This window comes from Meleagris gallopavo, chromosome 9 (assembly GCF_905368555.1).
Source record: "Meleagris gallopavo chromosome 9, MGAL_WU_HG_1.1, whole genome shotgun sequence".
Taxonomy (NCBI): domain Eukaryota; kingdom Metazoa; phylum Chordata; class Aves; order Galliformes; family Phasianidae; genus Meleagris; species Meleagris gallopavo.
In genome coordinates this window covers 11,367,090-11,382,297 of record NC_139412.1, presented here as the reverse complement: position 1 = coordinate 11,382,297, position 15,208 = coordinate 11,367,090, and the positions used below count along the sequence as shown (strand labels likewise).

Here is a 15,208-nt window from a genome sequence, read left to right as displayed (position 1 = left end):
GATGTCTTAAGAATATCTGTCTGCCACACTAATGCCTCAGTGCCTCTCTACCAGCAAAACAAAACAACCTGTAGTTTAAGAAAACCTGTCAAAATTATTTAGATACCTCTCAATGTCAAATCCCACATGCTACAAAATATGACCAGGTTAATCTGTGTACACAAATTGCCAATTGTCTGCTTTTAAAGATATTTAAGACACAAATTGTTCAACCAATTTATAGTGCTACAGAGGGACTGATTGGCACTGACAGAAAACCAGCCATGTGCCGAGGCCAGTAAAAGACTTGATTTTTGTTTCTTTTTGCCCAGATGAATAGTTCAGGTAATTAATTTAAAGAAACTGGATCAGTAACTGGTTAAATGAGCAGTTTGATTCAAAAAGCCTTAGGTTTGATACCATCTGAGAAAGTTTTAGCAGTTTTGCTGGGCTCAGTGATGCTGTTCGTTCACTCTTGTATGAGATTGGTTAGTTGTGTTGGTTTGTTTTACCTCTGTTTAGCATGCTTTTTCTTGTTTAGTATATGAGTAGAAAAATAGCAACTGCAGAAAAAATTCTCCTCTTGAGCACGCTGCTTGAGGATGTGGAGCAAGAGGACAGCTGACTGTAGGGGATTTAAGAGAGGGTATTGAGATTTTCTGCAGTACCTTGAACTCAACCAATCCATCAGAGCTTGGTAACTATTTGATCCACATGAAATAGCAAGATTGAATGCACATCAAAGAGCCTGTCTGTACTGCTAGTCGCTGCTGTTTCGTCCTTAGCTGTCAGGCCCTGCAGAGCGCTGAAGCAGCTTGCCTAAGGCTACAGATATAATCTGTTACAGGGTTGTAATTAGGAGCATTAGCCTGCTGGTCATCTTTTGGTCTCTCTTGTCTTGTTTTTTTCCTGACTAAGAGCCCACCTGAGGCACTCTTCAGAAAATTCAGGTCAAATTTTTCAACTCTTAGGAATCTAGGAGTGTTTCTAGTCCCAGATTCAGTGTTCAAATCCATCTCTTCTTAAACTGGCACCACACTACGACCATTAAGAACTGAGACACGATAGAGGTTCTGATAGTCCTCTCATCTTAACAAATATCCTTCTAAGTTCTTCACTGAATATTTTACATTCCTGTTCAGTACAAATTGAAACATCACAAGATATGTAACTGCTCCTTTAGTTTAGCGTTCTCAGGCTTGTTACTTCTTAGATATTCATGGAGAATAGTTCTTCCTACTGCATTTCAAGAAAAAAGTGTGTTACTTTTCTAGGGTAGAAAGCTAACATGTTGTTCATAGGAATCTTCCATAAGCTTCTTGCAAGGCAAGAAAATACTGTATGGATCTTAATTTTTTTTGTGATTTTATGTTCCTTAGTTCTTTTTGGAAGATCGGAAGATGTTAGATATATTATTTCTTGTAACTCTACCTTCCAACTTCAAGTGATATTCCATGTACACACTCGCCTTATCTTCTCTGCGCTGTTTTATGGGGATGCAGTGTGCCTCCAGTCTTGACTTCCCTGAATCAGTCTTTTTCCTTTTTAAGGCACCTGGAGCTGGCAACATTTTTGCTTTGTGATGCTGATGCATGCAACTTGGCCAGTCTGACTGTTCTTGCAGAGCAGATGAGCATAGAGTGAGGCAGGAAGAACAGGTAGCAGATGTAAAATACTTCTTACATACTTCTCTGATTCATATGGGCTGCAAGAGAAAATGTTGCAAAAAGAAAGATTCAGGTCTAGGGAGTGAAAAGGAGAGGGAAAACGCATTTCAAAACAACTCAAGCTGGTGTGACCCGTGTCACTTACTGTGTCACTGACTTACTGCTGAACATAGGAAGAGTGAAAATAGAAGCCTGTATTTACAGAAGGGACTTTTTGTATATAGGAAGGCTGTTTTTCCGTCTGCTCAGCATCGCTAACATGAGACTGTCAGCCCAAGCGGAGATGCTTATGATAACAGGCAGACCAATGCCAGTGTGGACCTTCAGAGCCAGACACACATGCCACAAGTTTGTGTTAGTAAGCACAGAAATACGCTCTCTGCGCAGGTTTTATGGCAGAGCTTTGTTGTGTGAGGCTGGAGAGAGAGATTTGAAAAGAAAATACACCCTAGGGGATCCTGTGCTGCTGAACCATTGGAGACGATTTGGCGGTGCGCCAGCCCCCTGAAAAACGAGACTGAAAATGAGCTCTGACAGGTTAGATGTAATACTGCAGGGCCAGCTGTGCCAGGCACCAGCCTCCCCATCGGCATGCCAAGGAGCTTCAGCTGCAAAGGCGGGTGCGGGGAGAACTCATTCCACTGCAGAACGGAAGCAATGACCTCCTTCTGAACTGGGACTGCCTGGGAGGCTAAATCCGGGAGAACACATTCTCATGGAGCAGGGATTGGCAGTCCGTACCTCTACTGAGTCTGGTCCTATGAATGGGCACAGAGCAGCTCAGGTGGGTGCTGGAGCCCTAGATTTTCACTGCAAGTTGGAGATCTGTCTCATCTGGGAAATGCCATTCTAGCTTCAGTTCCTGAATGCTGCTCAATGGTTTGGTTTTCTCTGTGCAAGACTTTTGGTCCTGGAATAAACTGCATAATGTAAAAAGGGGCTAAAATGAAACTTCTGAGCTCTTGGATGGCTCAAGGTTCAAGCACAGGAGTGGGTGTGGATGGAAGCACACAGCCCACTGAGTATTTGGACAGAGAATTACAGTATAGCTGCTGCTGTTAATTTGGGTGGGGTGTGTTAGCAGAGCTGTGTCTGACAGGAGTCCTCTGTGGTCAACACAATAAAAGAGATTTGGAAGGAAATGTTTCTGCCTGTAAATGACTGTGACAGACTTGTGCAAGGAGAAATATCTGTCAGCGTGTTCATATACACTAGGTTTATTCATTTAAATGATAAGTTTGCTAGCAAATTTTTAACGAGCCTACTCTAGTGGAAAACTTAGCCCTAATTAGTTTATTTCTCCCTCTGGACTTAAGAAAACGAAGGAGAAGAAAATATTTATTTATTTACTCTTCCATCTTAGCCCAACTCTCTTCCAGAATGGAGAAGAATTTGCATATGTGGCCTGAATGCAGTTTGGTTCTGAGCAGAGCACTGGTAACACTGCCGGGTGTGGTGTCTGTATCTGCAATGCTAAAACATGCTCAGTTTTGAGAGGAAATGCTGCTTTATGTGTCCAGTGTGACAGTGCTCTCAGAGACTGGTAGGATGTGCACGGGAAGCCGAGCTGAAGAAATCCTTTCATTGCCTTTGCTAAAGAGTTCTGCCTGCATGCAACTGGAGATAGAAATGAAAGATTGGAGTTGGGGCTGCAAAGGGGCCCTTGCTGGCTGCTGTACGTGGGAACGTGCCCCAGGTGACTTCACTGTGCTCTCCTTGGGGACATACAGGATGTGAGAAAGATAACCAGGTGCTTTAGTGCTATTCTTCTGCAGCACCAGTGTAGCCTGTAGTCCAAGTCTTGGTATATTAAAATCCGGATGAAGATTAGGAGCCCCTTGTTTAATGTCTTCTGCTCAGGATTCTGACAACCATCCTGAAACTGAGCTTCATGAGACATTTCCCAAGATAAATCCAGCTCTTCTAAGTCACCCAATCTTCTGTCAGAAGCCAGGTAAAATATTTCATGGACATCGGTGTTTAATCTCGCATCAAAATTTCTAATGGGAAGAAGGGAGCTGTGGTTCCTCCCCATGCTGTGAATGTGAAGCCTGTTCTGCTGCCTGGGTGAAATACCAGCTTCACAGAACCTCTTGCATTCCTTGCCACCAGGTTCACATGGAAAACCATGCTGCAGATAATCTGCAAATTAGTCTTCCAGCCTTTGTGTCATCCACCCTTTGTGTCATCCATGCTGCAAGTGAAATAAGGACCAGTTAGTTTGCAGGACATCTGATGCCCTGACTGTCTTTCAGGACCAGACAAAAGCTGCAAACTAAACATTCACATGGACTTCGCTTTTAAAAGCAAAATCCTTGAAAATTAATACTGGAATCTGAAACTCTTTTCTGCCCACGGCTTTCTTGGCAGCTTTAAGCTCACTTTGCAGCCTATTCTAATGTCTAGTCTGGTTTTCAGCTGAAGGAAATTCCATTTTCTTTATGGATATAAAGAGATTTTTCTGGCTTTTTAAAGCTGTTTTCTTCTAAGAAAATATATTCAATTATCTATCCATCTTCCCTCAGATGGAGGGATGTCATTGTATTTTACATGATTTTTTTTTTTAAGGATCCTTGCAGTGCTGTGTGAAAAAGAGCTGATTCTTATCTTGGAAATTGAGAATCGGACATAGAAGTAATTAAAGTCAAAATGATTTACCAGAACTAATGAAGAAATTCAGTGATGGAGTTGAGATTCAAATCTAAATCTGTTTCCTTCTCTATACCTTATTTTAGATTTAGGTCAGCTCTTTCTGGGCTGCAATTTGGGATCACTGAAAGCAATGCAAAGCCTTTCAGGAACTTCAGATAGAGCAAATATCTTCCCCAAATATATCTGAAATAATAACATAAGAAATTTATAATGCTCCAGTACACTGTATTTCTGTATTGTACTTTGATCTTGAAATGTGCTTTAGTTTCTCTGTTGGCAATGCCAAACCCCAGACCCACAAATAGGCACTGGTAATCACATAATACCTATCAATAAAAAAAAAGTTGATGCTGCAAAGCTATTCAACTATTTCTATAATATTTCTGAGCCAGATAATTTGCTGCAGCTGTGTTTTGAAGCCCTCAATTGATGCTACCTAAGCACCAAACTGTGGTCAGGGCAAAAAAAAAAAAAAAAAGGCATTTTCCCCCTTTACCTTTACTACAGCAATCTTCGTATGAGGACAACCAAATTTAACATCCAACATTTCTTCACAAAGATTATAAGCTTCAGCCTACAGGCAGAAGAAGACAGTGATAGGAGAAGGGAAAATGGCACAGCTGCCAGAGAGCTGTGGGTGCCCCATCCTGAGGTGCTCAAGGCCAGGCGGGATGGAGCCCTGGCAGCCTGAGCTGCTGGGGGCAGCCAGCCCATGGGTTGGGACTGGGTGGTGGTTGATGTCCCTTTCCAACCCAAGCCATTTTATGATCTGATGAGACTGGTAACAGGAGGAAAGAGTTAATAGCACTTGGTGCAACACTTGCAATGCCGTTGGCCCTTTACGGACCCCCACAGCAATGCCTCTGTTGTGTCCATGTCAGTCATTAAAATACACAGAAAATTCTGCCTCTGACAAGTCAGTCTGTTTCTCTGTTTTCTCTTCTGGCTCTGAATCCTCCAGGGAGACCAGAGGGCAGCAAAGGGCTTAAGAAACTTTATTTCTTTTCCCTTTCTTTTATTTTTCAACGTTCCCTTTGTTGCAATTTGTAGTCTCTCCCTGCATAACTCTGAAGCCTCATTTAGCAGAAGAAACTCATTTTTAATCCATGGGCCTATTAGGGATACAGCACAGCAGGAAACTAGTTAGACTGTTGAGTAGAAAATAGACTTGGAATAAACCCCTCATTCTCACTGCAATGCTAAACAATTTTTGTTTTAATAAATAGAAGTTGTTGGTATTTTGGATGACACCATTTTTTCCCTTAAATTAATACCTTGCAGCATAGGTATTGCAAGCTATCTCAGACAGAACTTCGTGTATATAACTCATCCCTTTGCTTGACGCATATAATCACAAGGAAAACAGAGACTTGGCTTTTTTTGTATGTGTGTCTTTGTTGTCTGTTATGTCTTGGTATGGCATAAATAAAAAGGACAAGGCCCTGGAGACTCCTCTTCACTCATTGTTTCCTCCTTTCATCTCACCAGGCCTTGTTTTAGTACATGTCTGTCTAGAGCCAAATTTCTGTTTGTTCCCTATGCCTATTGTTTTTTGCAGACCTATTTCTGTGATTGTGTCTCAGTGCTTATTTGTGTTTTCCCTAGGAACTGAGAAATAGCAGCTGGGTGACAATGGTTCCAGAGCTGCCGTGGAAGGGCAGGGAGTGATATGAGGAACACTGCATGGAGCCTTTTGTTAGATGCAACATCAAAGCAAGGTGCTACAAGAAACAGAAGAATCATTATATGTGACCAAAGGTAAAAGATTAGATGAGGCTGCTGAATTTATAAGTAATCCCTCAGGTGAGTTCACAGTAACCTGCACCAGAGTGCTGACAAACCTTCACAGAGGACCCACAGCCCCTAAGCCAAGGGCCCTGAGCTCAGCCCAGAACACACAGTACTTGCCTGGGCTGTGTTTCTCAGTCACTGCTGGTATTTCCTGGGCTGACCTTAGACCTGACTGCTCTTATTACCTACTTAAACTACATATATTCGGCAATTTATCACTGGACTAAATAGAACAGTGGTTTTGCAAAAGAAGGGCATTTCTGTAATTAGTATGTATCTTGGCACGGTCCTTTGAATAAAACAGATTCTACTTTGTAGACAACTTTGGGCTGAAAAAGTTTCTGGATCAGCTGTGCTGCAGTTACAAGCAGCAATAGTTTGGGAGTCATCGTGACCAAATATCTTCCTTACTGTACTTGGTTTTTATTTTCTTTTAACATGAAAGCCTGTCTCTGTGTTAGTTATGTTCTGGAAATCACATCAAAGAACATCAGGTGGTTATGTTTTATTTTAGCTAGGAAGAAGGAGCATGTAAGCTCAAATCAGTGTAAGAAAAATGGATCTATTTTTCAGTCAATACAGTTATGGACACATAATAATAATAAAAATGTTACCAATCCTCAGGTATATTGGGCAAGAGTACCTACAGTCAGAATGGTATGGTATGGTGTGGTATGGTATGGTATGGTATGGTATGGTGTTGAAGGCATATATAGAAATTGCTCACGCTCCCTGAAAGAGTATCTTATGAAAATCCATTAGTTTCTTTTGATACTTATCAGTATTTATTTATTCATCTTAATAACGACACCGATTCTAATAGTAATCACTGTCAGTTATGGTTGTCACATGAACTGTGACAGATATTTTTCTTAATTTTGAATCATTAACCAAATACTTCAGAAACATGCTACAAGAGAATGTTCTACTTGAGAAGAGACTTTATATTAGGTAATTGAAAATCAAATCCAGTGTAAGAACAAAGAGCTTGCATGCATTTACAGCATTTAAAAGGGTAAATCTTGGTTTTGCTGGAATTTATTTTTTTCTTTTGACTTCACAGTTTTAAAATTAATTTCATATTTCCCTGTTCCATTCACAGAATTTAAAGAGAGAGAGTTCTGGCGAACATGTGGCCTTTTGGTTGGCAAAAAGATAAATTTGCTGGACAGTTTTGCACATATATACCAACAGAGGGACAACAAACAGAGATGTGGAATGTTTCCATCTCATAGCTCTGGCTGCAGGAAGACAGTAGCGAGGGGACTGTAGCAAGAGCCTCATTTCATCCTTTTCTCCCATCTCTGCGAGCAGCCAGCAGCTTTGTAAGGACCTTTGTAAAGAAGTTATGGAGGTTCTTGTCTGTGGTGGGTGTCCTGACACAGACCACGTTCTTGCATATCTTTTTTCCTGTTCATATAAGTGTAGATGTTCCCCCTGAGGTAAATTGTCAGTGTCAGCTGTCACTGCTCCACTGGCTTCAGGGGAGCTGACAACAAATCTGTCTGAGAGCTGTCCTGCTCTCTGCAAGTCTGCTTCTGAAACCCATTCAGCTTTCCAGCTCTTGTTCAGCTTTCAGTCCATGAAAGCACAGGGCTCTCATCTCCTAAATCACCGGGATTCAAACAACTTCAACACGGCTATCTTAAATAGGAATTTCCTCTCCAAGTCTGGGCAGAATTACTTTCCACCGATTAGAGATTCAGAGCACTGAACCATAAATAGGTGTCAGAAAGTGCTTTTGGTGTTGTAGTCTTGTTAACCAACACGAGGTGGGCTGTGTAGCAGTCCCATTCTGTGTTTGATACAGGACCACACACTGCAAGTCTTCATCAGCACAAGAGCCAGAGGTGACTGGTTGTGAAGTGCTCCCAAAATTAAGGGTGAGTGGAGCATCAGTATTCTGATCAGATTCTCCACAGAATCTTCTGTGTGACTTAGCTGCCACTATTGCATCAAATACAAACCTGGGTAATTGTTTAGATGGCATCTCATCCTAAAATAATTAGGAATTTTTAAGCTTCTTAGTACCCTGATAAGGCAGAACTCAACATGTTGACATTTCAAAGAATATTTGGCTGATTGATAGGTTCAAATGTTTTCAGAGGTGTTTTTCTTAGGGGAATATATGAAGTTCCCATATCATCTGGTGGAAGTGAAGGGTCTGTAACTTCTTTCTCATTTATTTTCAGCCAGTTTATCTCCTTGAGTCGCAAGTGGATTTATTTTCTCAGGGTTAGGGCTTCTTTAAGGCCCTCTTATTCATGCTGTCTTTCCTCTAAAATCAGCTGATTTTCTGGGGAACAGCAAAGAGGCCTCTTAAATTATAACTCTTTTCAGAAGCCTTATATATTCAGTGAGATTGTTTGCAATTATTGTCACTGCTAATTTGATTAGCTCAGTCTTTCATGCTTCTCTTCTTCCCTGGAAGACACAGCTCTGAAGTACTCATCTCCACAATACAAACTGTAAGAGCAATAAATTGGCTTCTGTGCAATGTCTCTATTTTGTTTAGTTGCTCTCTGTGTTTTTGGTTATCTATGGAGTGAATCACTCCTTGAGCTCTGAACACTTCATACAAAGAACTGTAACATTAGGCCCAGGTGGGTTTTTCTTGACTGGGACATCTGTCTGGTCTGAGCACACTGCTGGCAAGCTGGTATTAGTAGAAATGGGCATGAGTCTTAACTTCAGTCCTCTTCACATTATAAGCAGCCCAAACTTTTTTTTTTAAGCTCAAGGATGTGACTGCTTAGGTTAAAGAGTGTGAAACTCAGGAGAAAATGAGCACTCTTGTACTATTAAAAGTGTCTTAATCACTGATGATCAGTAATAAATGGTGCTACTTGTTGGGCAGGGTCTGACTTTGAGGGCATTGTAATGAAGACTTTGGCAACAGAAAGATGGAGACAACTACATTTTTATAATTTAGGAGAGAAATTTCTCTGAGGAGACATAAGCGGGGCTTTGTCTTCAAGGTCACCTACTGCATGTTCCTTACTTTGTTAATTCCTTTCCTGGGGGATAGCATAAATCCATTTCATATGGGATAGGACAGAGAGTGATGACCTGAAGCTGAGGCAGCAAAAAATTGAAGCTAAACATTGGTGAAATTATTCATGAGCTCTAATCGTTAGCATCAAGAACAGATCAAATGGTATGGATCTGAAGCAACATTCCTTACGGGAATAAAAACGATCAGCAATTAGCGGTGAGATGCGAAGCAGTGTTATTGGGAAGAAAATTAACGTGGAGAAGGCAGTTGTGTTACACAGGGTGCTATGTCTCTCTAAGGTTTCTGCAGTGAAGGAGTTTAATCTTCATTAGCAGTGTAGGTAGGATTGTATGGAGCTGATGAACAGAGGGTTTGGATTTGCCTAAACAATGTTTTTATCACTGCAGCAAATGTTGCCAGGATTAGCATTATTTTGATTGCCATTAAATGAATAGGGAGAGTGTTGGAAGGGAGACAAATTCCCACAGCACTGGTTTTCTTCTGTTTCTGGAAATGAAACCAGATACAGAGCAGATTTTATTTCCTAAAGTAAATAAACTTCAGAGCGAATTTAGTTAATTGCCATCCAACAAAATAGCCTATCAGATGAAAATTATTTCTAGGTCAGTGGCAAGATCCGTGCGAGGAATTTAAAAGAAATGCTAATACTTCCTGGTCAGGAATTCAGAAATTAGGAGACAGTAGAATTACCATGTCTCAGAAATATTGCTTTGTTGAATATGTTCAACAGAGTACATGACTGCCAGCTTATGCCAACAGAGGATTTCAGTCTGTTTCAGCCTTTGTTGATCACAGCTGGGATCAGGAGTGACTGGCATCAATAAAGCACCCTTAGCCTAGAAGTACCAATGGCCAAAATGTTTCCTTTTCTGCAAGTTCCCCACTTGGGCATTGCTGCTGAAGCTGGGCAGAAGTGACTACGTAACGTTTTTAAGGTCAGATCGTGCATACCCTGTTTGTGATATCTGTCTCTTGGATTGCGAGGTGGGACGCCGCTGTCTGTGTTCCCTGCTTCTTCCAGTCACTTCAAGTTTCCAGGGTCAGATGTGCTGATTCAGCCCTGGGGATTCTTCATTCTGGGCAGTGCTCACGTTTTGCAAAGCTTTCAGAAACCACTGTCTGTTGTCATATTCTGAAAAGCTTCCTTTGCATTAAGCTTATTTCCAAAAACCAAAATAATTCAGTATCACTGCTTTAAGCTGTATGTCATCACACATATTGCTGACTGCAAGGATTAAAGTGCATTGTTAAAGCCGGTCTGTCTGAATGCATGAATGACCAAAGGCTGGGTGCCAGAGGGACTGCAAGGATTGTTTCCATGCCATAAGTCCTTTGGTAATGTCAGCCATCTGCAGCTCACCTGGTGCCCTGCTCAGCAGAACTGCAGACAAATTGCTCCAATAGCGTATTTAGGGGTCTGCTTACCAATGAGCATCCTGTTGTCAGGATAAGCCTTGGTTTGTCGTGGTTTCCTGTCCTGAAGCTACTTCGCTCTGAGTAAATCCTGGATCATACAGCATGCCTGACTAAACAACGGCCCAATGACTCACATCAGAGGAACATCTTCACTTAAGTGGAAGGTTAAAATCATGCAGATCAATGTAGCTCTTCTGTCCAGAAGCCAAGACAGTGTGCCATGAAACAACCTCAGCTCAGGAGTTTTGTCTGAAGGCTGTGCTTACCACACTAATCATGGGTAACTGCCTCCTGCGGGACAGGGCTCAACTCACTGCTGAGAGACTGAGCTGGAAGCAGGCCAGGCTTGAGCTTGTTTTTGTTTACAGCGTGGGTTGAAAAGGATTGGCAGGTGAACCACACCAGGCTGTCCCACACCATATCTGAGAAGCGAGGCGGGCTATAAATACAGAGGCAAACTAAGCCAGTATATTTGTATGTGATCAAAACAAAGTGCTTTATCAAATCATTGTCTGATAGCTGAGCTGCAGTAACACTGCTTGCACCCTGCCAGTGAGATAAAATCCATTTTACACATGAAATTTGCTGAGAGTGAATATGCACTTCGTTACACAAGGTAGCAGGCAGGAGGCAATTTGCAGTAATATATTCACTTTCAACTGTGTGTCTGTGCTTTGAGATGATGAATGACTACAGAATGCACATTAACCACCGTTAACGAGGAAGAAGAGCCATGATACTGTTGTTGGTTTTTTTCCTGTAGGTTTTATGTGGATCAGGCTCAGCTGGTACGGACTCATGTTTTGGTGTTCAGCTGCAAAGGCGGTGAAGATGCAGAAACATCCCTGAGCACATTGCAGGTGCGCCCCGTTACTAAAGCCATCGCTCTGTCCTGTAGGTATCCCCAAAGGCTGGTGGCTCTTCTGGAGACCGTCGGCTGGCCGTGTCAGCCCAGCTGATTCCCTCAAGGAGTCTCTGTCCCCGCATTAGGAGGAGGGAACAGAAAGAACACTGTGATGGAACCATCCCACGATGTTTGTAGTACATCCTACTGCTCTTTTTATTATTTTTTTTCTGACAGAGGGTGATATATCCAAATTGTCTTTTGTCAAACCATAATTATTTCTCTAGTTCATCATTTTGTATTTGTGAAGCTATTTACAGCCTTCCCTTTCACTTGCTTTTGTCTAAATGTATTTTAGAGCTGCTTGAAAGGGTTAAGAAGGGACATATCCTTTTGGGAGAAATGCAGGGATGCATCCCAGACTCTTCTTTTTCTTTCCTTTCTGACATAGTCATGCACAATTTTAACTCTAATAGCTGGTCATTGTGGACAGAGTGAAAACATGCAAAGAGGGACAAAATAAACATGCTGCAAACCCAGGTCTTTCTGACTAGATTACTTAATATGGCCCTATGAGATAACAGCAGTGTGAGAGTAAGACATAAGACATACAGGGCACCAACAGTTCAGCAGGAGCAAGCATGTATTTCAGTATGCTCAGAGTACTGACCTGGGAACCTGCAGCCTGCCTTGCTTTAAGCAGTTCTCTGGGTGATTTAATTTAGAGTTGTATTACATTCCTCAGTTCCTCATTTGTGTCTCTCTCAGTGATAATTTTCATCCCGCCATGAAACAATTTGAACTTCTGCTTTCCTGGGGAATGAAGTCAACAGACTCTATGAATGTATCACTGTACACATTAAATGAATTTTCACTTTAGGACTGCACAAGAACTTCCAGATTAGAGATCCTTGTGCAAGGTGGGGGGAGTGAGCTACAGCATGGTCACTGATACGTAAAGCAGTGAGATACAGAAGTCTCTTCTCACTGGGTTAAATCTTAACTCTATGTTCCTCCATTACAGTGCCTTGGAATAGCCCCGGCATCTTCAAAGGTGCTGGAAGGAGACAGATGTGTTCATTTGGTGCCACTGGGTGTCTCACTGCACACCTTTCATTGCCAGCCAGCTTTCAGCTCTGGGGTCTTACAGGTAGAACTGAAGTATGGCCGTCAGGTCAGTGCTGTCCAGCTTGTAAGGAAGGAGAAGTGCAGTTTCTAGAAATGACACGAACAGTTTGTTATTTTCTTGATGCGGTTTGCCTGCCAACTAGCGAGGGTTGGATGTGTCCCCCCATCTCAGAGCTAGCTGTTAGGAGGTGATGGAAATGCTGATTCCCTGTCAGAGGCTACCAGGCAAGTTCTGCTCGCTGCTTCGTTAGAGAAAAATACATCAGGACTGCAGTGAGATCAGCAAACTCTGTCTAGATTTACATTTGTGATAGAATTTGGCCCAAAGAGACTGAAAAGAAAGGAGGTATCACTTATTTCACTGAATACAGCTGTTGTTCTCTGTTCAGGAGAATATCTTAACCAGGCTCCATATAGTATCACCTGCGCTCTATGACTAATTTCTACAGCAATAGCAATTTAATACTGTAGCAATTTATTGACTGAGAAAGAAGGAAATTGCTTGGTTGAATAATGGACAGAAGAACAAACCCAGGAGGTGCGTGGCAATTTTCATTGACCAAAGGAGTACAACCTGTAATGCAATGAACAAAGTTCCTTCGAGAGCAATAAATAAGGAGCTTAATACATCACTCGCAGGTACGAGATGCTCAATCTTTGTAAGACATTGTTTTTGTCTGCTTGGGAGCCAGGTTCCTGACATAACCATTACTTGCACAGCCTCGAGCCATCAATTTGCAAATAACACAGAAATGATGCTATTGCAGTGCTTCTGCTAATTTCATCGCCGTACCATTGCTGTGCTGAAGTGGGGGGAGAAAGCAGTCAAAACACATGAATTGTTCTTAAAAACAATTAAAAGGAGCGGGCTGCTTGTGTGTTTTGTTGCCGAGGTTCTTTTAATGTTGGTCAACTCGTACTAAGTGGAAATGGTTTGTGCACTCCTTCAGGTCTGCAGTTCTCACAGTACAGAGGTTACATGGCAGTTCATTTACATCTGTTCTGAGGAATGTAGAATGGAATATGAAAAATGGCCCAGCCCTGCTCAGCTTTTTGAGGACCCTTTCAGAAGCACATCTGAATGAATCCATTAATTGAGCCTCCGAAATGCGGCACTGAATAACGAGCCCGTCATTGCAGCTTTTCTGTGCTCGAACAGGCAGGCTGCTCGATTCTCTCCTGAGATGAGGAGGGAACTGCCTTCCCTTCATTCATTTTCCTCTGCTGTGGGAGATGTGATGGTGCTGCAGTGCCACTCAGCTTTGTTTTTTCCGTGGTTGTTTTTTTTTCTTTTTCTTTTTTCCCTGGTGAAACGAACTGCCGGGGAGCGGAACCAACGGGAGGACTCAGCGCTGCGCACGCGCCCAGCCTCGCGGCGGCAAGTGTGAGGAGTGCGCAGGCGCGGGGCTGCTGGCCGGGAGACAAGGGTGTGCGCAGGCGCACGCTCTCGCTCAGCGCACGAAGCGCATGCGCACTGAGTCGCGTTGGAGGAGTCCGCGCGCATGCGCCAAGTCTCCGGCCGCTGGGCGGTGCACGTTCGGTGCGCGCTGCCCCGCGTGGGAGCAGGAAGCGTGCGCGCTTCCCCGTGACAGAAAAGAGCGGCGGGCATGCGTGCTGCATTGCACATAGCGTGTGCATGCGCGCAGTCTCGTCCCGGCGGCAGAGGGCAGTGTGCAGCCGTACCGTCTCTCGCCGTGGCGCTGCGCGCGCACACGGCCCCCGAGGCAGTTGTCTCTTGTGGGCATGCGCGATGACGCGCCACCTGAGAGGAAAGCGCACGCATTGTTTCGTGCCGTACGGTAATCCGTGCGCCTGCCTCGCGCGAGGAGCTGCTGAGTGCATCTGCGCTGTTTCACGGCGGTCTGGCGACACGCGCGTTACCTCGCACGTGCGGACGCGCATGCGCGAAGCCTCGCGCCGTCTCCTGTCGCTAAGAGTGTGCGCATGCGCTGTGTGGCCTGCGCCGGGTTGTGCACGTGCGTGCTGCCGCGTGCAGGGCGGCAGTTGCTGGGCGTTGTGTTGAGGGTGCTGTCCGTTTGTGAGCATGGTTGATAGACATTACCAGGCGGCCTTGGCTTCCCTGTGGAATTGCCATTCGCTTTGCGAAGGACTGTTAACGTACGAGGGAATGCTATTTAGACTCGTCCTACGAACTCATTTCGTGTACTCAATAGCTTTATCTCAGTGGGTTCTCCGCCGTGAGGGCGCAGCGCACCGCCGCCTTTCTTTGCGCACAGCCCGCGCGGTGGAATCTCGCTGTGGGGCGCAAACGGCGGCTGCGCTGTGCTGGTTAACGTGAGCTGGCGCGCGCTACCCCGCCGGGAGCTCTGTCCCCACCCCCTGGCGCTTTATGCTGGCGGGGGCCGCGACCCGCCATGGCTGTGGACCTCTGGCAGTTCTGGGCGGCTCCGGTCGCCAGGTTCGTTGCTGTGTGAACATCTCCAAAAGGATGGGAGCAAAAACACAACTCCTTCCCATACCGGGAGTCGAACCCGGGCCGCCTGGGTGAAAACCAGGAATCCTAACCGCTAGACCATATGGGAGGTGCTGATGAGACGCTTCTCAGCCCGCCTGAAAAACGCTCATTGTCCGCCATTCTTTGGGTCCTCCACACAGCGCTGTGCTGGATGTACAGAAACCCCGTCGGGCTGCCCTGTAAACACCGCGCGGTCGCTATCGAGTCGGTCGCCTGCAGACTGCAGCCGGCCGCCCCTC

General features: G+C 44.1%; 1 protein-coding gene and 1 non-coding gene across 7 annotated transcripts in view; one reads left to right on the top strand and one right to left on the bottom strand.

Moving 5' to 3' along the window:
* C9H8orf48 (chromosome 9 C8orf48 homolog) overlaps positions 1-8,590 on the top strand; it is an 86,505-nt gene extending 77,915 nt beyond the window's left edge. For 5 of the 6 annotated variants that reach the window (XR_014885003.1, XR_014884998.1, XR_014884997.1 and 2 more), the window contains one exon: positions 5,904-8,590. The gene's annotated coding sequence lies outside the window, so the exon portion shown is untranslated. The remainder of the gene's footprint in view (positions 1-5,903) is intronic. The other variant, XR_014884999.1, reaches the window with a different exon arrangement.
* Positions 8,591-14,964: 6,374 nt separating this feature from the next.
* On the bottom strand, positions 14,965-15,036 carry TRNAE-UUC (transfer RNA glutamic acid (anticodon UUC)). Its single transcript has one exon. It is a non-coding gene; the product is annotated as a tRNA-Glu (tRNA).
* Between the last annotated feature and the right edge of the window lie 172 nt (positions 15,037-15,208).